Source organism: Rhyacophila brunnea, unplaced genomic scaffold (genome assembly GCF_057557595.1).
Source record: "Rhyacophila brunnea isolate RB1 unplaced genomic scaffold, BYU_Rbru_1.0 scaffold_20, whole genome shotgun sequence".
NCBI classification, from domain to species: Eukaryota; Metazoa; Arthropoda; class Insecta; order Trichoptera; family Rhyacophilidae; genus Rhyacophila; species Rhyacophila brunnea.
In genome coordinates, this window is record NW_028232860.1 from 37,771,043 (window position 1) to 37,797,718 (window position 26,676).

General features: G+C 37.7%; 1 pseudogene; it reads right to left on the reverse strand.

Moving 5' to 3' along the window:
* Positions 1-4,939: 4,939 nt before the first annotated feature.
* LOC147071617 (putative cytochrome P450 6a14) lies at positions 4,940-26,377 on the reverse strand (annotated as a pseudogene).
* Positions 26,378-26,676: the final 299 nt, after the last annotated feature.

Below are 26,676 nucleotides of genomic sequence, written 5' to 3' on the forward strand. Positions count from 1 at the left end.
ATACATTATAAAACAAATCATCATCATCATCAATTCATCCAACCTTTAAGTTTTTGTGAGCGTTTATCTAAATATTCTGAATAATGATGGTCCATTTTATAAAAAAATACTGTGCTTGCATCAGTGCAGCAGCCGCAGCTCAAGTAAATCTTAAGAGCAAAAAAGTGTGAAGTTGCTATAACTGAATCTGAAATCACTTTTATAATTCAGTAAATTGCGAGCTCTGGTGGTAGCGCAAGTTATTACTTAATTTAGAACTTAATGCGGTAATCTGTTCGTAAGAAATGAAGATTTTCGATTGCATATTTCGTTCATATTAATTAATGCGTTATCATTTTTTAATATGGGGAAAACCTCATTTTCGACAAATAGTTAATGCATAGACCAGCGATTTCCAAACTGGGAGGCGCGGAGTGTTGCAAAGGGAAGCGCGAAAAGTTTCACATAATTAATGTAGCCACAGATTTGCATTTTGCAAATGTATAGCTTATAAAACGGCCGCTAGTTATAAACTACATAAAAAACAGTCCTATAAAAGGTTGTTTGCAAACCTGTCTGAAAATATGGAGACTAATAATTTTATAATACCTCACTTCTATACTATTGTGAAGCGCGCTGGCTATCTCGTGAAAAAATGAAATAAAAGGGTCAAATCATAATATTGAAATTTGAGGCAAATTTGTTTAGGAACGATAATTTTGTTGTCTGGTTGAAAATATAAAAAAAATGAGTGAATAAATCCATGCAAGGACTACTCATGCATTCACTGGTATAAAAAGACAAAGTGAAGGCATTCATCAAAAAATGGAGCTTTGGAAATCAAAAATACAAAAAAATAAGTTGGCCATGTTTCCACTTTTAAATGATTTCTGCGCCAGATATACTGAAGCAAACAAAGTTCTTGCTTAGTTTGCTAATGCACTTCTCACATTAATTTATTAATATTAAAAAAAAAAAAAAGCTGATTTGTTTCAGCACTATTAAATATTTTAAATATGTGGTTGTGCGTTGCGATTTGATGTGATACATAATTATATTATGATGATTGATATACGATAGATAAATGATAACTGCCGTGTATAATTTAGGAAACTGGAAAGGATTGACTACTATTAAAATTGATTGTGCTAATAAACAAGCACATTCATCGCATGAAAAACAAATTAATCTAAAAATGAATATAATGTAAGTAGTAAAACCTTGTTTATTTTTATATTTTTTTTTCTTTCATTTTTGTATTTGTCTGTATTATTTAATGATATAAAGGGAGGCGTAGTAACATAAAGATTGGACACCACTGGCATAGACTATGACTGAAATTCACAGTTTCGCGCTGCGGCCTGACTATAGAGACCCTTGATAATTTTAGGAATATTCTGATAAAATAAGGTCTTCTTTTTTTTTTAAGAGAGATCCAGAAACTTAGAGAAGCACAACGTGGTATGGAGAGGTGCATGCTGGGCATAACGCAAAAGGACAAAAAGAGGAATGAGTGGATAAGGAAGCAGACAAGGGTTTGCGATGTAATAGAGTTTATTAAAAGCCTTAAATGGAGATGGGCTGGACACATAGCTCGAAGAAGAGACATCGTTGGACAAATCTAGTCATCCAGTGGTATCCAAGAAGTACAAAACGTCCGCAAGGTAGACCTAGAGGCCGCTGGATCGATGAAATGATGAAGTTCTGCGGAAGTACGTGGCAACGCAATGCACAGGACCGAGAGAAGTGGAAGCAACTTGAAGAGGCCTTCATCCAGTAGTGGATAGACTCAGGCTGATGATGATGATGATAAAGGTATTCTTGAACATCGTTGATAATATGATTTTATAATGGGCAGTCCAGCAAGTCTAGTTACTCCACTGCCATTTGATGATAATGGACAATTTATCGTAGCCACAATTAAACATGCGAAACATTTGTTTTTCTAAGGAAATTAATTAATGATATTGGTACTTGACATCATAACATTAGCGAACAAATACTACGTGTCACTAAACTGATATTCCAGTGCATTTGGTCATCCAACTTTTTTTATCTTCAGCGAGTGAACTGGTATAGTTCACAGTGCACCCACATAGAAATAAATACAAGTATGAAAGAAAATTGAGCTAATATTTTCTTTTATAGAATTCGATTAGTAGTACTTAGATATCAAATGCTTCAAGGCAAAAGGGCGTAAGTAACATTTTGAGTTAAATATGAGGTTAGGTTCACAAAAAAAATCTACATACTGGCAAAAGGACGTTCTTTATAGATGATTGCAAACAGAGTTAGGATTTTCCAATTTAATTACAAGTTACAACCCTACAGAAAACCAATAAGAATTAACGTAACGTCCTAGAATTAAAATGATTATGATAAACAAATAAAACATGACAAAAATACAAACAAAAACATGAATAAAATAATGAAAAAAAAACAATTCTGTGTTTTCTTTATGAACTTTGTATTTTTTCTTGGACAGCCAAAAGGAATTAAGTGATTTAAAAATTCTAATTGCAAATAAATAAATAAATTAACACTACATACTCCATAACAATATTTTTCTATCATAAATGAAAAAAAAAACACTCAAATACTAAGAAAGAAGTTGTTCTCATTAACATAACTCGTTTTGCTCGCCTGAATAGTAGCGATTTGTCACTAACGCCCTTTTGGTTTAGAAAAGTCGATATGAACCTGTGTTGTATTGTGCTTAGTGGATGATTTCAGTATTTTTTTCGCGGTGTGGTCAAAGAAGAAATACGCAGACTTATGCCCTCCGTTGGACGTAGACAAGGGTGAGATGACGAATGTGATCATAATTGCAAAGCGCGTTGTCAAAGTATATACCTAATATGAGAACGTTGGAGATAAGGACATAAATAGATCAAAGTAGGGATGATCGATTCTTGCAATAAAATCGATTTTTTGAATCGATACGATACAAGTAATAAAAACGAAAGCAAAATATTGATAGGTAAATTATATTAAATCATTTTTATATTTAAAATCAAATTAAGTTTCAACAACATGTCGCACCCGGGGAATAATAGTGGAACAAGTCCAAATTTGTCATTTTTGAGTTAAGTATGCAGAAATGTTTCAAGGTATCATTTCTGTCTGCACAATAATAGCGGCATAATTTAAAAGCATTTTTGTCATTATCATATTATTATAACGTTTTACTTGAATTCAAGCAGAAATAGTGGCACAATGATCATTGTGCCATTGTTACTGCGGATAACATTCAAAATGAGATGACTCAAGTGTGCCAACTTCACGCTATTATAAAGTAAATTTAAAAAAAAAAACTTATTTAACATACCAAAATAAAATATTCAAACTGCTCTCCTGCAAAAACTAGTTTTTCGAGTTGTGCCACTATTATTAGGTACATGTTCAAACACGCGCGTTAACATAATCTTACTCCCTATTTCATTTATTGTTTGTAAATTTATGGTAACGGCCGTATGTTGTAGCTTAACCACTGGGAAATGACAATAAAAATGGCGTATTTCAATTAATACTACCATATTCTTAGGTCAATAATTATTATAATACAATCTTTATTCGTAGGATGTTTATCACATTTTAATAGTCAAAGACATAGCTTATAATCAGTATATTTAGATTTATCTTCAAATGTTGTAATCTTGCCCATTTTTTGAATAATAAAATACCTAATTCTTGTCAAATTTGGAATCACAGAAATTATAAAATATAATTTTTTATCGTAAATATTTCGCTATATCATGTTCACGTTAATTTTACTAATGGTTTTATAAATGCGTTTAAAAAAAATTAATAAACATAAAAAAACTTAACACCACTGCACATGGATGTAGAGGTTTAAAAGAATACTATTTTATGTAATAAAAATACTTACTTAATAAGCAGTCATCAAATGTTCAAAATAAATATAAAGGATAATAAGGCTTCAAAATAATATAGATTATCTACAACGTTTGGATCTGGAATGTCCAGGATTATGCTCTGAAAATACCATAAAACCTCAACTTTGGCGCACGTGGCCCCTTAACAATTTTTTTTTTTTGCATATAGACACTTTTCCGGGGACGCCTTCAATAATTATTATTGAAAATAACATATTCTAACACGTGTTTAAGAGTACCTATACTATATTTTTCGGCAATTGAGATCCGTTGCCTGTTATACCATAACCAGTAGGGTAAGCCAGATCCCATTAATTTTGTGTTTATAGAGGCGTAGGCGTAGGGCGTGGGCGAAGTAATAAAAAATATTCTATATAATCGTCGCTATGTTTCAAATTTATTGATGGAAGTATAAATTATTCCTGAGTTTATATTTTAATATTGAGTTATCGGGTGTCGCAGATAAAAAAAAAGTATTGCGAGTAATGTAAGAAGTAAGAAATTAATAGTAAACAAAATAATTCAGCATGTCTGCGAACAAATGCAACAAAAAATTAATTATACTCCCATCCGTTGTTTTTAGAAAAGTGTAACCAATCAGGGTTCCACTAATATTCCATTAAATTTAAAACCATAGTTTTCAGCTGTTCTTATCAAGAATTCCCCTTGATCAGTGACAGATAAATATTGAGAGATTTGATAGCTTTAAATACCTAGATGATATTTAGCAAGAAAGCTCGCTATATAAATTAAAATGACTGGAGCAACGTTCAATTTGACTAACGCATAATATCTCCTTTAGACTTATACAAAATAATCAATAGAATAGAATAGAATAGAAGAATAATATATATTTAATATTAATTGTTTTTACCTTTTCAAAGTAATATAAATACTGTGTAGGTACATTAGTCACAATAAACAATAAACTTATTATTTTCTCATCACAGTGGTAGAGAGACACGTATGGTAAAAATAAAAATCACTTAATTATGTTAAAATATTTTATTATTTGTACTTATTTTCATAATTTTATTTACTTCAAGACAGATTTCGTACAGTTAAAAATGTCGGAAGGGTGAAACCTATCCTGTTTCAATTGCCTGCTGACAATTATCTTATCAATTGATAGTAATAGGAAATAGAAACCGTTGTTGATACGTCCATAAAAAAATTACAAAATATATGGTGCACATTAATATAACTCTTTTACTTTGTCCTCTTCTTTAAATTCAACCACAATCCACCTTCAGGTACCACGAAAACTGCTTTCTTATCGAATACCATTGGGATGCTGGTCCTTTCGCATACTGACAGCTCAAACCTGGATAAAAGATATACCAAACTCGATTTAACTTGGAATAAGCCGAATCTTTTCCCTGGAAATAAAATGTATTGTTATTAATTTACAAAATAAATCAATTCAAAAAGTTGGCAACATGATATTTAGATAAAAACAAAAATTTTATCAGTCCTATCTTTAGAGGAGGAGATCTAGCCTTTAATGGATCCCATCGCACATGGGTATTGAGGGCAATGAAAGGGCGGATGATCCGGCAAAGGAAGCTGGTCATTCAGGGATGCCATATCAGTGGATACCAGAAAACCAACAATAAGTCTTATTTAAAAATAACGGATAAATATAAAAGTTATGGCAAAATTCAATATGAACTATGTGAAACCTACGCAAATTATGCACAATAATAATATGTCGTATGTGATACTTTCTCACACAAGTCTAATTATATAAGTATCGGAGTTTTTTACTCTATGCTCACAAAGGACGTTTTGTACACGTGATATTTTAGACAGGTCACTGCGCGTCAATTGGTCTGCCTTTAAAATAATAGATAAACAACGATATATTTTGATTTAACATAGTACCTATAAAGACGCCTTTAATTCATTTAACGTAAATCAGAGATACCATATCAGTGGATAGCAGAAAACCTGGACCGGAATGAGGCCATAAAGAAAATGTGCGAAAGCATATGGATAGATTTTCACCATAGGAGCATCACTAGAAAAGGGGAAATGGAGTAAGTCTATTCTACCAGCCCCACGGTTGGTGCCCTGGTTTGTAGTCTCCTTTGAAGAGCGACGAGCTTAAGCTAATACCTAATAAATGCTAAGAACAGGGCACACAATGGGTAAAAGATTTGATGTCTTCATGGGAAGAAGAGATTCGCAGCTCTGCGATGAATGTGATGTTTTAGGGGACATTGTGCATATAGCAGTACAATTCCCTAAATATGAACCTCACAGAGTACAGCTGCGAATTGCGGATATCTTTGAGAATATCGTCAAATTGAAAGGTGCCCTGGCGGTGGGTAAGACGGAAGAGCTTGGCAGTTTAACAGAATAGGACTGAGGACCTGATCGGCGGATCCCCTTCTAGAAGAGAAGAGGCGATATGACAACGAGTCACAGTCAAAGCTTCGGTAAAATCATTTTAAAAAATCAGTCCTATCTTAAAACTGTTTTAACATCCATAGATATTTCAAATCAGTAGGAGTAAATCTTTCTAGTGAAATATAAGTAAATAGAAGAAGATATTATATAAAAAATAATAAACTCGTTTTTTCTGTCATAAACTGGAAGCGAGATCTGCATGCTGTCAACGCATTATTGAATAACAAAAAAACAAAAATTATAAAAAAAAAATCGGTGCATGTACTTATGTATGCGTGTTAGAAGTTATACTTCTTTGGCGTAACAAAACAAAAACAAAACTTGTGATAACCTAGATTCTTCGACTAGCTCTTAATTATCTTGTTATTTCTCATTGTTTTTATTTTTAAAGTAACAACTCTGTCACTCTGACATGTAATCGTTTGTTTACGTAAGGAATTGCAAATGGCTGACAACAATGACATTAATATAAATATTAAAATCGTCGTAACGGTTTGCGCGCGCAGCTCTCGATTTATTTCGCTCTCGCCCCAAAAGAAGTATAACTTCAAAAAATATATAATGGAGTTCCTCTTAATTCAGTCTAGGCAAGGTGATCGATTACTTACCTATGCAAATTCGAGGCCCTTCACCAAAAGGTAAATACGAAAACTTATTCACTGCTGCTTTGTTCTCTGGCGAAAACCTTTCTGGGTCGAATTTGTTCGGTTCAGGAAAATAGTCTGAGTTCCTCTGAATGCCAAAAATTGGTATCATAATGGGTGTGTCCTTTTCAATGATTATGTCTGTGCCAGGGAGCGGGTAATTCTTCGTGCATACTCGTAATAATAGCGCGATTGGATATTTTCTTAATGTTTCTAGAAAAAAGTTTATAATTTAAGCATTCGTAAATAAACATATCTACAATTACTATTGAAGAGCAGAGGTGGGAATATAAATATTGAAATATGTATAGAAACGAATAATAATACATCAGCATTGAAAAACAAAACATTGACAAATCCGGAAAGACGACACGCCTGCAGACCACACTGACGTAGTAGAAAGAGGGTCCAGACTAGGTAACCCAATACCGAACCAAAATAATTTCACAATTTGATCAGAATTATTGTGATCCCGGGATTGGTATTTTTTCGATAGTTAATATTAAATTTTTATATACTTATACAAATACCAATGATAAAAAGTACAATTTATTGAAGAAATTTATTGTTTATATTGTATTCGAGCAATTTTAGTGGTGTAAATAATCTATATATATAAAAGAAAGTCGGGTTAGTTACACCATTTATAACTCGAGAACGGCTGGACCGATTTTTACGATCTTTGCATTGTTGGATTTGTCTCAGCCCCGAATACAGAATAACTATAAAAACATGGGGAAAAAATCACGGGGAAAAAAAATATGAAGAAAATTAAATTTCTCATACATTTTGACATTTTGAACAATGAACGCGCAATCGAAAATAAAAGAAAATCACAAAAAATTTAAATCCATATACAACGAAACATGACAGAAAGAATAAACAAGAAACAAACAAACAAATGAAAGGCGTTGTGTGCATTATCTATCCTTTGACACTTGATTCAGTTCAGCCCAGGGGGGTGTATCAGGCATACACCTAAGAGGTATTAAATGATTTGTATGCAGTCCAGACTGTAGAATTCTGTTGGATCGACTGCTTAACAAAATGGCGGTATGTCATGTGACTGGATATTGTAGATATCTACTAGAGTTACTGTTACAAAATGGCGGTGAAAAATGTGACCAGCTATCAGATGTTATCCAGCTATATTGTACATTTATATTTGCCTTGTGTAATAAATATTTTTTTTTATTCAACGAATAATTACAAGATTCAGAAATGTCATACTTACATAATTTTAAAACACTTCTGAAAAATATATAAGTACTAGAAAAAATCTTTTTGAAACAAATACGACACCCAGCAGGATCGTGAAGGATTAAATAATTATAATGTATGTTTATTATCTCTTCATTATTTATTAATTTTTCTTTATAAAATAAATATATTCTTTAAACCTTGTGTTTATCAAGTGGAGAAATCTTATTTCAATTATTTGCAATTGTTTAATTATCCTCTAGATAATTTATTAATATTTTTTCATATTACAGAGTTTTTATTGTGCAGCATGTTTATTATAGGTATTGTTATAATTTATAATAAATTGTGACATTTTATTTAATTTGTGATATATGGATGTTAGTATTGTTGCAAAAAAATACCATACCTACTATAAGTGACATTATATTTATCTACATATTCATATCGTTATCATCATCATCAACAACTAGGATCAATCCACTGCTAGACGAAGGGTTCCGCAATCTGATTCTACTACTGGCGGTTAAACGAATTTGTGATAGTATACCTATGTCTATCATCCTTATCGACATTGACCTGAACCAATCCACTGTTGGATAAAGGCCTCCCTACCCTGATTCTACTCCTTTCTGTCATTTGAATTGCTGTATTTATCAAAATCGTTAATATTATATTTATTTACATATTAATATCGTCATCATCACCATCGACCTGATCCAATCCACTGCTGGATAAAGGCCTCCCTACCCATATTCTACTCCTTTCTGTCATTTGAATTGCTGTATTTATCAAAATTGGTGATATTATATTTATCTACATACTCACATCGTTATCATCATCATCATCAACTAGGATCAATCCACTGCTGGATGAAGGGTTCCCTAGCCTGATTCTATTACTAGCGGTTAAACGAATTTGTGATATTATACCTATTTCTATCATCCTTATCAACGTCGACCTGAACCAATCCACTGCTGGATAAAGACCTCCCTAACCTGATTCTATTTCTTTCTGTCATTTTAATTGCTATATTCGGTTGTATAATTGGTATATCGGTTGAGTGGATTTTGCGTTTAAATCAGACAAACGGATAGACAGCTGATAGAGATTACAAGTATATATTATGGGCCAAACATAAATATACTCGTACGTCAGTAAATTTGTATCTTAATCTCGATTCAATAAACTCTGTGACCATATCGTGCTTATTGATTTAATAAGTGTTTGTCGTACTGTATATTTTTATCTTTTAACATTTTTGATGCGCCATTTTTTTTTTGATCTAGCCTTTCTATTTTAAATAATAATGTGTAAATTATCATTTTCGTTGTGTCATCTTAACTGACTTACAAATAAATAATTATTCATCATTCGCTTAACTCCAGATCATATCCAAAATGAAAACACTCATGAATCCATGAGGTATTACAAAAAAAAAAAAACAATGTGACTTTCAACAGATGGCACACCGATCAGGAATCAAACGTACTAACCATACTCTGAGACATTCGCAGCAGAGAGGTTAAAATGGAATATAATAATATGTCATAATATTTTTCCTATGAAAATAAGTTTATTAGGTCGAGAGTTCTTATTTTGACTATTTATATTTTTTTTACTGGATTTTTCAAATGTCAAATTAATATGAAACAAAACACAACCGGATTGGTGAAAAACACATTGAAATCTACTAAAACGTGTGTGAAATTAATTACTTTTCGTAATAATTGACTAGTGATAATTAATATTAGATACAATTTATTACATAATGTCAAAGGATAGGTGTGCAGTAAAAGGGTGTGATAATTTACCAACCACGAGTAAGAAGAGTTAATAAAACATGAAACGGTGGTGAAATTCTGTCGATCCCAAAGACTTAGGTGGGCTGGACACGTTGAGAGAATTCCTGAGCACAGGACGCCAAAAATCATGACCAAGTGGATCCCATAGTGGAAACGGTCTAGGGGCAGACCAAAGAAGAGGTGGGCTGACTGTATCGAAAAGGACTGGAGAAAGATGGGGAGGGCTGGAGACTGGAGAGGAGCAGCCAGGGAAAAGAGCGTGTGGAGGACAATTGTAGAGGAGGCCAAATCCCGCCCCGGGATGTAGTGCCGAGAAAGAAGAAGAAGGTACCTACCTACTTATACATAAGGATAAAAATTCTCATGATTTTTGATAAATTTGATATTTTAAGGGGTACTTTAAATAAACTAATGTGTTCCTCAAAAAATCGATACTCTAGCGAGAATCATAATATAATACTCTTTAAGAGTAAATGACATTTTATCATTTTGAACCTTGAATCTATAAAATAAAACTACATGAATTAATTTGTGTAGATATTTAAATTAACATGGCGTTAATCGTCTATAATGAAAATGTACCTATTTATTTTTGCAATGTTTTCCGCTCATTTATCAGTGTACATAGTTTCAATATTGCATTGCAAATGGAATTCTTCCAATTAAATGCTATCTCATTTAATATAAATTATATAAGCCTTCAGTAAAATTTCTTGTGATTAATTGAAAAATGTTAAACCTTACTTTGATTTAAGATTTTATTGAATTTGTCATATTACATTCTGTTTTCGATAATTTGATGATATTTTGTTGTAATATTATGTATTTATATTTTTATTGTATATGCTGTTCTGTGTATTTCAAAAAATAAAATGTCAAACATATAATATTTTTTTGTTTTTAATTCCCGCCTAAGTCCCAGTCCAAGATTCAAGCCACTTTTTAAAACAAAGACCTCCAGTTCAAGATTCGAGCCATTTTTTAAAACGAAGACCTCCAGTCCAAATTAGAGAGCGATATATAGAGAATGATTTTGAACCACTTCTACACATTGATGTGGCTTATCTATAGTATATAGTATATTAGTCTATGGTTCAGCCTCAGATAATCCCGAAAGACTTTGTTGTATACTCCGGCGAATTTTGGAGGAAGTTGTCCTGCCTGAATCTTTTTTACTTCTTCGACAGCGTCCAAAAATAAAGCCAAGGATAAAATTACATGATCTCATTGCTGGTATTGCTCATTATTTACCTACCAATTTCAAAAACCATCATTCGAACTTCATTCGACAATCGATCTACGTGAATAATCGAGCCGATTACCAGCTAGGTGCGCAAATAGCTATTTCGATCGTGATTTTCAAACGGTAAGTTGCCTTCGAAGATGTTCACTTTGTGAGGTTATCAAATTTGTGATTGTGTGTGCATCGATAACTGCTTCATTATGTAATTTTGAATTATGTAATTAATTTTCCAGTGTTTATCATTTGATGATTCGTCAAAATGCTGACACTATTTGCTGCGATTTCATCGATTGCTTAAAATCGAGACGGAGCGCCTCACTTTCATTCGGTTGAACCAAGCCAAACTGCGATCGGAGGAGTATATTCATTTACGCGATGCAATCAGCACCGTAGGAGATGCAGCTAATGTTGGTCGATTGACTATTCTATTGGCGATGTACATTGGCAGCCCACGTCATATGCATGAATATGCGCAAGATGCAATGACATATGTTCGTCATTACGGTCGTCCAGATCTATTCATCAACTTTACATGAAATCCGAAATGAATAGAAATTGTTCAACTGCTACCCCCGGACAAACATCAAGTGATCGGCACGACATCACCGCACGTGTGTTTAAAAAAATCCTGTCGCTGATGAACTACATTGTTAATCATCGCGCCTTTGGGGATACTCGATGCTGGATGTATTCGATTGAATGACAAAAACGAAGCTTGCCGCATGCACACATTCTTATTTGGTGAGTCGAAAGAATTCGACCAGACCAAAAAGATGACATCATATGTGCCGAGGTTCCTGATCCCGAAACCGATCCAGACCTGCATGATGTTGTAATTACTTACATGATTCATGGACAGTGTGGCGCCATCAACCCCCAATCACCGTGCATGGTCGACGGCAAGTGTTCCAAGCATTATCCATGAAGTTTAACGGCGGAGACTATCACTGCCAATGATGGTTATCCATCGGCGTCGATCACCCAATGATAACGGTAGAACTATCACAACGAAAATGAAGTGAAACGATATCGTGGTCGACAACACTTGGATTGTTCCGTATTCGCCACTTTTTTTCCAAAACATTCAAGGCGCATTGCAACGTGGAGTTTTGCAATTCAGTGAAGTCCATCAAATACATCTGCAAATATGTCACCAAAGGCAGCGATATTGTAGTTTTTGGCGTTCAAACTCCCAATACCAACGATAAAATCACGCACTATCAAGTTGGTCGATATGTGAGCTGCAATGAAGCAATTTGGCGTATTCTCTCATTCCCCATTCATGAACGTCATCCCACTGCTGTACATTTGGCGGTGCATCTGGAGAATGGTCAACAAGTTTATTTCAACGCATCGAATGTTGCTCAACGTGCTGAAATATCTCTATCGCCAACATTGACCAGTTTCTTTTCGATTTGCCAAAGCGATCCGTTTGCACGAACGTAGTTCTACTCTAAGATGCCACGTTATTACACTTGGAACGCTTCATCGAAGAAATTTCAACGTCGGAAGCAAGGCGATGCGGTTCCTGATCATCCGGATGTGCATTCTACTGATGCTCTTGGTCGCATTTACACAGTTCATCCGACGAATGGCGAATGATTCTACTTGCGGTTGTTGCTGGTAAATGTTCGTGGGTCGACATCATTTGAATCACTTCGAACTGTCAATGGTGTAGTGCAAAAACATTGAAATTGAAAGCTGATGAAGAAGATGACCCCGGCTCTGGATTCGGATTGGACGAACGCCAGACCCCACGGACTGAACGCTGGACTCCGCAGAACCGGACAGAAGTGAGATGTGGGGTGGGGAGATGATGGAGGCCTGTGATGGCGGTGGTCCTTGTTGTTGTTTGTTCAGGAGAAACACTTTTTTAAATATACTTACTAGAGATTCCTTCACCCAGATCCCAAACCTGGTCTCGGTCGGTCGCGAAACCGCCGTGACCGGGTCCTTTCACTCACAATCATGCTTCACCCCAAATAGGCACTTCATATAAAGGGGATAGGCGCTAAAAACCGTCTAGGTGGCCCAAAATATATAAGCACATATCCTAAGTAAGTAGTAGTAGACAAATAAAAACACGGCAAAAAAATAATTTGTAATAATGTAATAATGTAAAATTTCTAATACAAAAATTTCGAAACAATAATGTCAGGTTTTTTTAGAAACCCAATACCTAAGGGAACTGTCAAAAAATTCTCGGTTTCCACCCGAATTCCGGAGTGGTGTAGGTCATGGCTGGGGAGGGTTGACAGGGCTCTAGCCTGGAGACCCGGGCTGTGGGGGGCCCGGCGTGTCGGGTTGACTAGATAAGTGAGATAAACACACATCATAAATTAGCTTTAATAGTAAAAAAGTCACCTGCGGCGCTATTACACTTCATGACCATGAACATTTTCAATTACTCATATAATTGTGCAATATATTTTTTGATTATTATGTGTCGATACTCGACAGCTCCATTATTAAAGTAGATGTATTAAAAATCGCCAATAATTCACTGTATAAGTACCCTTAATTTGAACTAAAATACAATTTGAAAAACGTTTATGTAGTGTTTTACACTGCATTTAATCTAAGCGGTAGGTAGGAGGGCCCGTATCAGGATGTGGGGACCATGGTATAGGTACACCGAGTGCAATAGACAAAAGACCGATAAACGAGAAATTAAGCTGTGAAGAAAAAAAAGAGTCTATGGGACTAATTAACCTTCTCCTCCTTGGGCCCCCCCCAATATTAAATCCTGGGTGCGCCACTGGTGTAGTGTGCCCAACATTTTGTGCTGCATGTCAAAAGCTCAATTTGCTTGAAAATGATACTCATTGGGACATGACAATCGCTAAAGCACTTGTTTCTGCATCTCCAAGTCAGATACGTACATTATTTGCTATCATTATTTCGACATGCTTCCTATCAAATCCACCTGAGCTGTGGAACAAGTACAAGGATGACATGTCAGAAGACATTTTACATCGAATTCGTGTTAGTTCAGAGAATCCCGATCTCGAAGTGAATGAGGAAATACATAACCAGGCTTTGCTTTTGATCGAAGACATGTGTTATCTCATGTGCGGCAGTTTGTTAGTCAAGTTAGGAATGCCAACGCCTGATCGTGGAATGAATGACTCTTTTAATCGAGAATTGGAACGTGAACGTGAATATGATCAAGATGCATTGAACCTATCGGTTTGATCGAATGTACCAATATTGAACCCCAAACAGAAGGAAGTGTACGATACGTTAATGAAGGCAATTGATGATGGAAATGGTGGTTTATTTTTCCTCGATGCGCCTGGTGGAACTGGGAAGACATTTCTCATGACATTGATTTTGGCCACTGTTCGTGCGAGATCCGATATTTCTGTAGCAGTTGCTTCTTCTGGGATAGCGGACACGTTGTTAGAAGGATGCCGAACGGCTCATTCAGCGTTGAAATTTCCGTTAAACCTTCAAATGACTGAAACACCAACAAGCAGTATTGCGAAACACTCAGCAATGGCCAAAGTTTTGGTAGCAACTAAAATCGTCACTTGGGATGAATGCACAATGGCGCACAAATGCGCATTGGCAGCATTCAATCGAACTATGAAAGATCTGCGCAATTACTCAAGATGTTTTGGTGGCGCAATGATTCTACTATCTGGCAAACCAGTCATTCCAAGATCGACCGCTGCCGATGAAATGAGCGCTTGCCTCAAATCATAGACTCTGTGGCGCTATGTGAAGAAACTTCGGCTGACGACGAACATGCGAGTTGCATTGCTAAACGATCCATCTGCCGACGATTTCTCTAAACAATTGCTGACTATCGGTAACTGCAGTGTTCCTGTCGACAAATCGAACGGATTGATTTCGTTTCCGCCGAATTTTTGAAATTTCGTCTCAGCGAAGGACGACCTCATCAACAAAGTGTTCCCGAACGTCATTTCTAACCACAAAAATCACAATTGGTTGAGTGAACGAGCAATTTTTTCGGTAAAGAACAAAGATGTAGATCACTTAAACTCCACAATTCAAAATCAAATCGTTGGTCCAATGCATTCCTTCAAATATATCGACTGTATAATAAACGAAGAAGAAGCAACCAACTATCCAACTGATTTTTTAAACTTATTGGATCTGCCTGGCTTGCCACCGCACAATTTACAACTGAAGATTAACTTAGTAGTTATCATGCTTCGAAATCTAAACCAACCAAAACTATGTAATCTATTTCATTTTGATTTGATTTTTGCACATTTATTGAACTTAATTTATTTTGAGTATTTTAATTCAGCTAATAAATTAACACAAGATTATTGATTCTGAGGCGGTACGAAGTTCGCCGGGTCAGCTAGTATTTTAATATAAATAATAATGTGAAAGTAAATTGGTGGTCAACGGCTGGTCGGCCCCAAGTGGACACATTGACGCCAGTAGATGTGTTCATAGCAAAAGTTGGGAAATGCCAAACTGCCAGCAAGCCCCATCTGCTGGCCTGCCCGCGGCAACCTCTGGGCAATGCAACGTAAGCTGTAGCTAACAGCAGGGGGCGAAGGGCGAGTGACCGGCGCCATAAAACTGGCCTTCTGGCTAAGGTGAAGGAAATCCCCGACAGAAAAACCCGGTCGAGCCGACCCTCAGGGCCCTCGTGGCTCAGGCCTTGAGAGCGGTGGACTAATCACCTTGCCTCCTTAAACGAAACAGATTACACAACACCTACACAGCAGCCTCGGACGACAACCGGCTCTGTAAAACGACGACCTTGCATGGAAATGGACAATGAAACAGGTAGAGTAATCCTCTCTAACAACTCGAGTATGCGCATTGAGACATATAATGTTCGCACCCTGCGTACCCCCGGGAAGGACCTGCACGTCACACGCATCATGCACACCTACGGTGTGGACATCCTAGGGCTGAGTGAAGTGCGCTGGAAAGGAACCGGGAGAAAGTTGATTGAGGGTTACTCTATTGTCTACTTAGGTCAGGAGCAATATCATCGCCAGGGAGTGGCAGTATTGATGCCAAAGAGAGCGGCCCGTTGCCTCGTGAAATGGGGACCAATCTCGGAGAGACTGATACGTGCCTCCTTCAAGACGCCAGATAGCTCCTTGACCGTCTTTCAGTGCTACGCTCCTACTGAGGATGCCGACGCGCAGATAAAGGATGCCTTCTATGATTCTCTCCACGCGGCAGTCTCCGCCATCCCCCGAAGAAACCGCGTGATTGTAATGGCCGATTATAATGCGAGAGTAGGAGCAGACCTGGTGCTTGGCCCTACGGTGATGGGACGACACGGCCTCGGTGACCCCAACGATAATGGTGAGAGGCTCGTAGAGTTTGCCACTCTGAACGAGCTCGCCATCGGAGGCACTGTTTTTCCCCACAAAGATATTCACAAATATACATGGACGTCTCCTGATGGACACACTAGGACGCAGATTGACCAATTATTGTACAGCTTAAAGCACCGAAAGGAACTTCTCGACGCGCGTACTTACAGAGGCGCCGATATCCATAGCGATCATGAGTTACTCATTGGAAACATCCGAGTAAAACTCAGTCGCCAGGCGAGGCCTCCAAAGCGCGAACAAATTGACACTGAGAAGCTCCGACGCCGCAGAATTTGGATCGACTTCGAAACTGCTGTACGAGATAGTGTAGATCGTATCTACGAGCGGCACACATCTGAATCCGACTCATTGAGGCGGACTGGAGCCTCACAAAGAGTGCGATTGTGTCGTCGGCCCGAACGGTCCTTGATACCAGAAGGAGTGAGCAGCCAAAGTGGATGTCTGACAAAACGTGGGCTGAAATTGGAAAAAGAGCCAGGCTGAAAGCCCTGAGAGACGAGAAGACAGACCCCGACCAAACCGAGGACTGCCGGACTGACTACCAAACCCAAGACAGGGTAGTCAAACGATCCGTGCGGTTGGACAAGCGCAATTTTATGAACCGGCAAATTGAAGCAGCAGAGGAGGCAGCAAACAGAAATGACACCAGGAAACTCTTCCGAATCGCCCGTGAAGTCTGCGGCAGGTGACCACCGACTCCCGGAGCCATTCGTGGTCCCAGTGGAGCAATAAAGTCTGACGCAGAATGTGTCAAGAAGATTTGGAAGAATCATTTCTGCGGAGTGCTGAACCACCCACCCCCTTTGGATCCCTTTGACATATCTGCGGAAGCTTTACTTTTGGACATTCCCCGAGCGACCGACATTTCCGATTGCCCGCCCACGCACACGGAGATAAAATCGGTTGTGAAAAGGCTCAAGAACGGAAAGGCACCGGGGGGAGACAGGAATCATCCTGAATTCCTCAAGTATAGCCTGAGCGCAATCCTGCACCCTATGTTTCATTTGATGACAAAGGTGTGGGAAGAAGAGCGCTGTCCAAGGGACTGGGTGAACGGTGAAATCATCACACTTCACAAAAAAGGTGACCCTCTAAGCTACCGAGGCATTACGCTACTCAGTGTTCCGGGAAAGATTTTGGCAATCATCCTCTTGATGAGAATAAGGGACCCAATAATACACGTCCTCAGGAAAAACCAAGCTGGGTTTCTACCTGGTCGAGCGTGTGCAGACCAAATCCACAACCTTCGATGTCTTCTCCAGCAGAGCCATGAGCTGAACAGTCCGATGGCCTGCTGCTTTGTGGATTATGAGAAGGTTTTCGACAATCCGCACCGCCCCTCCCTCTGAACGATACTGGGAGCATAAGGGATCCCTCCCAAGATCATTGTCATAATCAAAAGCCTGCACGAGAACAGCGAATGCTGTGTCAGAATTGGAGACACTGTCACGGAATGGTTCGGGATCACGACCGGAGTCAGACAGGGTAGAGTCCTTGTACCGTTTCACTTCATCATTCTCTTTGACTTCATACTACAGAAGTCAATACCACCCGACCGAGGCATACCTGTTACCCCCACGGTGAAGCTATGCGACCTAGAATACGCCGATGACGCTGTCCTATTCGACAACTCAATCGAGGGCATTCAAGAGACAATCGACAGGTTGCATAACAACTCCTCTCGCGTTGGTTTGAAAATCAACGCGAAGAAACCAATGTCTTGTGTAATAGCATCTGCCCTGATCCAGATTTCCCTCTGATTAGCGACGGACAAAACATCGAGAGCGTCGACAGCTTCAAGTACCTAGGGGTACACATCACGGGAGATGGCATTTTGCAGAAAGAGCTCGCTATCCGAATGGGAATGGCTCGAGCAACATTCAACTCGATGCGGAATGTCTGGGACTCACGATTGTATTCAGTCAAAACCAAATGCCACCTATTCGACGCTTGCATTCTGACGGTGCTGCTTTACGGTAGCGAATCATGGCACCTTACGAAGGCTCAGAGCAACCGTATACTGAGCTTCGAAAACAGATGTTTGCGACGAATACTGGGTGTGCGGTGGTATGACTTTAGGAGCAACAAAGAGATAAAAGAACGTACCAAGCAGCCTCTCATCACGCCGAAAGTGAAGAGGCGACGTTGGACCTGGCTCGGCCACGTGCTGCGGATGCCAGAAGAGAACTTCAACCTGGCTTGCCTGTTCTTCAAGTCGACCGGAAGCCTGGAAGGCCGCTAAATACAATCAACAGAGTGTATACGGCGGAGCTACGGGATGCTGGTTTGACCTGGAACGAAGCAAGAAGTCTGGCGAGCGACAAGGATTCCTGGAGGCGCCGCGTGGTGTCCATATGCTCCAGTTAAGGGGCGGATATGGCAAAAGAAGAAAAGAAAGTAAAACTGTTTTATTTATTTATCTAAGAAACGATAACAAATACAAATACAAGATCAATTAAAATAAAAAATATCATATTGTGTTGGCAATAAAATACAATACCTATTAGTACATATTATAATAAATAAAATTAATACACATTCTGAGATTGTAACAATATTGCTACTCATTTGTGGATGTGCATGTATTAAATTAAATGAGAAAATAAAACATACAAAATTCGGTGCTGAAACAAGTGGGTACCTGCACGTCCGTGGCACTGGCGTTAGACGCCATTCGCGTGCCAGCACGGCAGTGGCGTCTAAATTGTTAAATAAACGGATTTATTATTTTTCTGATGTTGTTACGATTGCATATGGCAGATATACATGATTATTTATTATCCGTGAGCATTCTGCAATTCCCCCTGTGACATGTGCAGGTACATACACGCCACTAACATAATGATTTTGTATACGCGCCAATTGATTGTGATTGTTAAAAAAAATCAATCCCGAAAGTTTTTGGATTATGTTTACTAATCCCGGGATTCACAGGTATCAAACTGGATAATCCTAAACCTCTCTAAAATTAAATTTACTCGAACAGTTGGAAATTAATCGCGAATTATCCAAAAATAATCACATAATTAATGAAAATTTTGTAATGTATTCGTCGCCACTATTAAATATAATTTAAGCACATGATTAACAGAATTATATTAATGATATGTTATTCGCACCTCCGGCAGCGTTAAATTCACTTCAGTCTATGTTCCTCCTATTAAAAAGGACGACTCTTTAAACAGATCAGATCTAGATAGCCTACAAGACGCTAATGTTACCTCAATAGTCATCGCGGGCGATTTCAATGCCAAGCACTCTTCCTGGCACAATCGATCCGCAAAATTCAGAGGTAAAATGATACGCAAATTCATAGAAGACAACGACATAACCTTAGCCGCTCCATCTGAGCCCACTCACTTTCCAATAAACAACTTAGGTCGACCTAATATCATAGACTTTGCTTTGCTCGCGCAGACGGATTTCATTCACGAAATTAGTGTAGTTAACGAACTATCGTCAGACCACAAGCCGGTACTTTTACACTTAGGGGACCCATCAAATGTGGCCCTAGCAATCAGCAGAATAATCAGAACCCAAACTTCTTGGGACGATTTCAAATCAGCGTTAGAGGAAAAGCTCACGCAGCCAACCCTACTTAACACTGAGGAGAGCATAGACTCCGGAGTCGCGACGCTCACGGGCGAAATACTTGATGCCGTAAACTCGGCCACCGTAGTTACACCGTCAAATCTTACACTCCGCCCAGACATACCACAGCGCCTTAAAGATAAAATCAGAGAGAAAAATATAGCACGCAAGGAGTGGTAGGAGCTAAAACTCCACACATCCAAAGCCATTTACAACAGTTTGATACCCGAGATCAGAAAATAACTCGCAGAACTTGATGACGCCAGCTGGTGCCAAAAAGTTAGCAATTTAATTAAGGGCAGCCCACCATACTGGTCCATAACCAGTGACGTCCCTAGACAAAATGCCGCCCCTAAGCAGCGTCAAAATGCCGCCCCATTTTTTTATCATCCTTTCATTACTCCAATATCTATGAAATGTGTTGTATGAAGCATGGCCCCTTCATCCTGAAGCGGGCCCCATATTAGGATCTTTGGCGCCCCCCCTACCTATCGCTTAGGATAAAAGCAATATGACGCTCTACAGTAATGTTTTCCAAATGGCGTACGCGTTAAAATTGATGTGTATATTTAGTGTTTTTTTTGTATATTTTAATACATACACTTGAATTATGGAGTTTTTGAGTATTGCTACACAATTATAAATTGTATTGTGTAACCACATAATTTTAAATAATATTATTGAAGGAAAATAGCGCCGCAGGCGAATTTTTTGATATTAGAGCAAATTTGTGATATGTGTTTATCTCACTTATCAAGCCCGGGCCCCAGGTTAGAGCCCTGTCAGCCCTCCCCCTTGTGGGGGCCATGGTATGGATACATTACTAATAAAATATACACCTACCATTAAGCTGAAACATACAAAATTAAATTTAGATATCAATAAATAAATAAGCGAATAAATATAATATTAGTTAGACACTTACCCAAATCACCAGAGTCTAAGATGCCATTTGGTTGATATGTCTGACACATTTGGTTTGTATCATTTAGTAATACCTACGCAGATGTATTATTTTCACACCATTTTTTATATGCTATTATTGTACCCTACAACATGTAAACAAAATAATTTTCCTCATTATTTTTTTAATATAAACCTAAATTTAATCATAAATACACTATTAATTAATAGTCTCAACATTCAACCGTTGATGATTGAAATAAACTACAAATCCACACTATTATCAGCAAAAAATATGTTTACAAAAAAAACGACTTAAAAGAAGGTATTGCACAGTATTGTATTCACAGCACGATAAAAAAATATGATATAATCTAGGTAGATACCTACTAGTGTACATTTTTATTACAATTAGCTGGTACTTAACGTAAATACCTATTATATGCACGAATACTAATTGATTATGTCAAATGTCAATAAGGATTAATAATCATTATGAATAGGTATCTATTTGCAATAGGTACATCCGGCAACTTTTAAATCTCGCGAGTGACTGGCAAAAATATTTGGATAAATTAAAAAATACGGTATGTACCTACCTATAAATCTCTACCATAAATTCTCCTTGTTTCGTTACCAACGTTGATATAATATATAATATTATTTTCTTTTAATAACTATGGCGCGACATAATTATTGGCTTTTGCGCAGTATACCTACCACTGTTATGAAAGGAACTTTTTAATCTGAGTAAATGACATTATATTATTATGACTGATTTATTATTCGTTTGTGGTGTTTTACATTTATAAAACTATTCATAATGTGTCTAGGCGCCAAGTTTATTAGCATTTGTATACGAAACCGAGCAGTCAAAAATAAAATAAAAAAATCACTAGCGGAGCGTGGTGACATCATACTAAAATCGCTGCGAGTACCTACTGGGTAATAATAAAAAAAAGCATCCGGAACAAAACATCCCAACGCTCTGGTTATAATATAACTAAGTTTAGGTAGCTATTTCTATATAATACCAAATGATTCTCTTCGATTTGCCACCCTTCGAGTATCTGCCGCCCCCAAGCGACGCTCAATCTGCCTACCCCCACGGGACGTCATTGTCCATAACTAAAATTCTAAGACAGTATAATCAAAAGATAACTCATATCCAGGGACCTAACGGTCCGGTATATTCATCCATAGATAAAGCCAAAGATTTCCCAATTAGCCTAGCCGAACAATTCTCTCCAAACACAATAAACAGGAACAATTCGGAAATAGTTAATCATGTTAGGCAAATCACTAGAAAAGCCACGGATATCTCCAATAAGGGGTCAGATCCTCCTCCAAATCCTCTAATGCCAGCCACGGTCACGGAAATCGGTTGCCTTATTAAGTGGCATAATAATCGTAAAGCCCCTGATAATGACGGTCTAACAAACAGAGCTGTCAAAAACCTCCCAGAGAGAGGTATAGAAATACTTACGCAGATAATCAACGCCAGCCTAGAACTCCAATACTTTCCAGCAGCCTGGAAAGTAGCGGATATAGTCCTCATTCCAAAACCCGGCAAAGATCTGACTAGACCAGAAAATCATAGACCTATTAGCCTCTTACCTACTTTAAGTAAAATCTTTGAACGAGTCATAAAACGCAGACTTCAAATCATGATCGATGAAGCAGATCTCATCCCAGAAATCAAACACGGATTCAGAGCAGGACACTCAACCAACCATCAACTACTTAGGGTTATTGAATACATAACCAAAGCGTTCAATTACAAAGTCTTCACAACAGGACTTTTCTTAGACATAGCAAAAGCCTTTGATAAGGTCTGGATCAAAGGTCTTATAGTTAAACTCGAAGAATCAGGACTCGAAATAGCCATGGTCAACATGATAAGCTCCTTTCTTCGGAACAGAAGCCTTAATGTAAAAATTAACGGAATTAGATCCACCACTAAAACACCCACAGCCGGAGTCCCACAAGGATCTGTGTTAGGTCCCGCCCTGTACAACCTGTACACAAAGGACATACCGTTTCCCATCGACAGTTACGGTAGCTCGACCATCGTAGCCCAATACGCAGATGACACAGCTATCCTTGGCAAATCGCTCAATCTCAATAAATCGATCAAACAAGTCCAGAAAGCGGCAAACCAGATCTCCAACTGGTGCGACAAATGGCGTATTCAGATTAATCCATTCAAGAGCACTGCCATTCACTTTGCCAACTAATAGGCACGTCTCTAAAATGGAAAATCTCAAAATGTATAACCACAAAATCCCATGGGATAAGTCAGTTAAATACTAAGCTCTAACGATAGACAGCAAACCCACGTTTAACAAACATATTCTAGAGAAAAAACGCCAAGCTGCAATAGTCCACTCAAGACTTCGACCCATAATGGGTTCCAAGAGTAAACTGTCTACTCGAGCAAAACTTCTGCTCTATACAGCAATCACCAGACCAATAATCACCTACGCAAGCCCCATATGGGCATACGCAAACCCTAGGCACACTAAAGTTTTTCAGACCATACAAAACAAGACATTGAGACAAATTACAAACGCACCGTGGTTTGTACGCAATACTACACTCCACAAAGACCTTAAAATAGAAACCATCCACTAACATATCATGAAACTGTTGAAGAAATTCTACAAGTCCATGATAAACCATCCCAACGCGACTATTAAAAATTTGCTGATCGAAAATGGAAACGACACAGACTACGTTTATAGGAGGCCGAAGGCAATTCTGCTGGACAAGCAACCACCATAGTTCCCTCACATCCATACCACAGACTTCCTATCATCCGAGCAACTAACCTGTTATTTTTCAGCGCACCAAGGAGAGACATTGATACCCGACCCTCTCCCGAGGATAATAAAAGATGAAGGGCACCCCGTCGCCTGACGCAAGTGCGGGCGGAGGGAACCTTCCTCCCTAGTATTAAAAAATATAAATATACAACTTTTATTTCATCTCAGGGACATACGTATAAAAGATAAAATACTGTTTGGGGGAGACAATCGGGCTATCAATGTCACAGCAGAGATCATCACCGGAAACCACCTGACCAGTGATGTGACCTAAATCTGGGTAACATCACGGCCAGGATGAAGTAAACCTGAATTGTTTGTATATATAAATGTATAAACTTGTACCCGTTGTGTATGTAATTACACAAACGCGTAACCGCACCGAAGCCTACCAAAAGCCAAAAACTACAACCGAGATGACGGAGATAGGTTCCCAGCCCCGGTACTCCATATACATGTAAAAGGCTATACACAGAATGAAAAACGAACTATCTGAATAGTTTTGATAATGGTGTTACAACCGAAATAGCTATCGACAAAACCCTTTTTTTTTAAACCTGTAGAGTTTAATATTATTTATATTTTCATGTCTCCTAAGCCTCTGTTTGTGTATATCAGTAGAAGATTCTATAGACTCGGATAGAGTCTATCTACGTGTAGGTGAATCCTAAATTCAATTAAGTTATAATACTTAGAGTCATGACTCTACTTTATACTTTTGAATACTATACATACTTTTATCTAATTACCGCCGAGCATGGAATCTTCGTCACCAATGTTTCATCAGAATCCAATACCGTATCTTACCTTCAATGACTTGATTAATATACGTCATCTCTCCCAGCGCATCATAGGTTATCTTGTTGTCGTGCTTTGCAATGACTTGGGTCTATTTCTTCTCTCACTCTGTTCTGAATATTTGGATTGAGAGCTAGCTCATACAGAGCATAACTTGACGTAGACGATGAAGTCTCAAATCCAGCGGCGAAGAAGATATATACCTGAGCGGCGACTTGCATCGTCGTGAGTCTGACTCCATCATTCAGTGCTTGCTCATTGATTCCTGTAATATAACAATGGTATTTATTTATTGCGTTCTTCGCACTAAGAGTCTATTCAGGTCCTAGCTATTGTCCAAAAATACAAAATTGGTTTATAAATATTACCAATTTTTCCTGTACATATACTGTGAAAGATCATTCAGTGTAATGTAAAATTCAGTTGACAGAATCTGTTACTTAGTAGTAGCCATGCGGCTCGTATTGGAAAAAAGGAATATTGAGGAATTACCATTTGCATTATTTTTAAATAAATAGATATGTAGGTACTAAAATATTCTTTTCTTCTTTTGACCATGTCCGATCCTAATATGATCATATGGGCCTCCACAGAGTGAAGGTTTGTATTAACAGATTTTATTGGATGGATTAAATGGATGTCAGCCACTTGCTCAACCTATTAGGACCATACTCTGACTCATGCACAAATTGAAAAGCAATATGTGAACTTGCCAGACCCAGGATTCGAACCTGGAACCCTCGACACTATAGACCGGCGCTTAATCCACGCGGCCATTGTGGGTGTTCAAATGTCTTTTATTAAATGGAATTGTCTATAAATAAATTGATCCATTTTTTTAGTAAATAAAATTTTGCTTTAATTTTTTTAATCACAACAAAAGTGAAATTTGGTGCGGCCACCAGACGTTTCCATAGAACTGCCAATGTCAATTGTGCGGCCACAGTTAAATTTCACTTGAGAACCACTGGTCTAGAGAGGTACATGAAATATTAAGAAACTTTAAAATGGTCACCTAAAGTCTCATCATGAACGACTCCATCTTTCTGTAACTGTATCAGAAGCTGCATGAAATCATTGCGGATTATAATATTATCCTTGCGATATTTAATGGTGTTCTTCACGGTATTGTAAAAGAAATCTGTCAGCTGATTACCGGTTTTATTTCCTCTATAAAACACCATCAATTTGGGCATAAAAAACATGATGAACTGGAATACCCCTCTAACAAAAGATATTTCAAATACTTTCTTTCCCATCTTCCTGAATTCCGCGTCCGGGTGCTTGAAACTATTGCACTCAATCCCAAACGCACACGAGCCGATCACATCAGTGTTTAACTTCGCCATAATCTCTCTCATGTCAACATTATCATCTTGTACAATGGTTTCTTCTAAGTAACTATTCATCTCAATCGCACATTGTGTCACAACATCAAACATCTCTTTGATATTGTTCGCAGTAAACACTGGGGTAAATTTGCTCCTTAAAACCTTCCATTGTTCTCCTCTCAAATTAAACAGATGTGCATTGAGAGGATTGTGAGTGTGGTCCATTGTGGAGTGATCCGTAAAATGAATAAAATCTTTTGTCATAATCGCTTTCAGAAGTTCGATATCATTGATGATGAGTGTCGGCCGTAGCATCAAGAATGCTCCAGCGTACGGAAGATGTTTTGTGTCGTTGTAAATCTTGGTTATCAAAGCCCCGAGATTTTCTTTTCCCAAGAAGACGCTAAGCATATTACCGACTAAAAAAGTCGGCCTGGGTCCTTTTATTCCTTTATTGGTCCAAAACATGAAACAATACCAATTCCATAAAATCAGTCCAACCGAAAATAGTCCAAAAAATAACAAAATGTAAAAATACCACATGATTTTAACTAATATTTCACTGGCCACAATGACTAATAATGCATACAATTTTCTAAGCTTAATTTATTTATAAACTCGAAGTAAAAAGCTATCAGTAGATAACTTATATTATTAATCAGTGATTTGAAACATTTCTCTTCTGCGTAACACTAAATATTATTTACTAC